At 42.1% G+C, this 1,524-nt stretch overlaps 1 non-coding gene across 1 annotated transcript; it reads right to left on the bottom strand.

Annotated features, from left to right (window-relative positions):
• Nucleotides 1-522: 522 nt before the first annotated feature.
• Nucleotides 523-595, bottom strand: TRNAK-CUU (transfer RNA lysine (anticodon CUU)). The gene has a single exon. It is a non-coding gene; the product is annotated as a tRNA-Lys (tRNA).
• Between the last annotated feature and the right edge of the window lie 929 nt (nucleotides 596-1,524).

A 1,524-nucleotide genomic window follows, 5' to 3' on the forward strand; every position in this document is an offset into this window, starting at 1 on the left:
TATATATAAGTACTAAATTTTATATTCGTTTCTCTCACACAATAAAAGCATAAAAGGTAACTTTGCAGTAAAGTAGCTGGAGCCACAAACTTTATGGTCAGCAATTCAAGTGATAACCAGTATGTCACATTTGGTCATCAGGAATGTGGTCATGTTTTGTACATTAGTTGTATCGACGGCCGTCAGGGGCTACAAGAGCACTTGAGTTTATACAACAACTATACAGGTGTATACAGGCGGGACCAAAGAGCCAGAGCTCAACCCTCGCAAGCACCACTAGGTGAGTACATCTCACATTCACCCAACATTCAAGGAAATACAAAAGGTACCACAATTATAGCAAAATATTCGGCTATTTATATTAGAAACTTTATAATTAATTAATCTTATTGAAATTGTGTTGATAACTTGTAAGTTGTGTTGATAACTTGTTGATAACTTGTTTTATTGACAAGTTGTGTTGACGTAATGAGTGGACAAGCCGCCGCTGCGTAGCCTGCCACACCCGCTCCTCAAAACACTCGCCCAACGTGGGGCTCGAACCCACGACCCCGAGATTAAGAGTCTCGTGCTCTACCGACTGAGCTAGCCGGGCTTGGCGTGTGAGGTAATGGTTGGTCTATATGAAACACTTGTGGGATGGCGCTGTATTAACTGTACTTTGTTCCTGTACTATGGTCTGGGGCCCAGTTATAACAAATAAATAAAATAAATAAAATTTTTATTCAAGTAAGGTACATACATACATACAAGAGATTTTACATAAATTGATAGATTATATATAGAGGTAGTACATACAATGCCTAAAGCCATGTTCATATCTCTAAACATATTTTCGTAAATATTCTGGCACGTGTTCCATTCGTAAGTTTGAATGTTCGAATATATCGGGCTGGGCACTCGCATATATTCTGATATATAATAGTATAGCTATACCGTTGTCGGGCTCATGAAGGCTCGTAGGATTATCAAAGTCCACTGGAGAATCTGTCCTCAGGATCACCCATCCAACTGCTAACGAGGTCCAACGGTGATTAACCTAACAGACCAATTAACACGCATATCAAAGTTCCTGACTCACGCTCGGGAATCCCAAGAGGAACAGAAACGGTTGGGCGCGTTTCTAATCATCTAATGCACCTGTTCACCCAGCGGTAAATAGGGACACACGAGTTAATCAGCTTATTGTGGGGTTGCATCGGAGGGGGAGGGGGCAGTAATTCGACCCCGGGAGGGATGTCGATATAAGCCTAACATGTACTCACCTAGTTGTGCTTGCGGTGGTTGAGCTCTGGTTCTTTGGTCCCGCCTCTCAACTGTCAATCAACTGGTGTACAGGTTCCTGAGCCTATTGGGCTCTATCATGTCTACACTTGAAGCTGTGTATGGAGTCAGCCTCCACCACATTACTGCCATTTGTTAACTACTCTGACACTTGACAAAATTATTTCTAATATATCTGTGGCTCATTTGGGTACTAATTTTCTGCCTGTGTCCCCTTGTTCGTGTTCCACCCATGCTAAA

The sequence above is a fragment of the Procambarus clarkii genome, chromosome 7 (assembly GCF_040958095.1).
Source record: "Procambarus clarkii isolate CNS0578487 chromosome 7, FALCON_Pclarkii_2.0, whole genome shotgun sequence".
Lineage (NCBI taxonomy): Eukaryota > Metazoa > Arthropoda > Malacostraca > Decapoda > Cambaridae > Procambarus > Procambarus clarkii.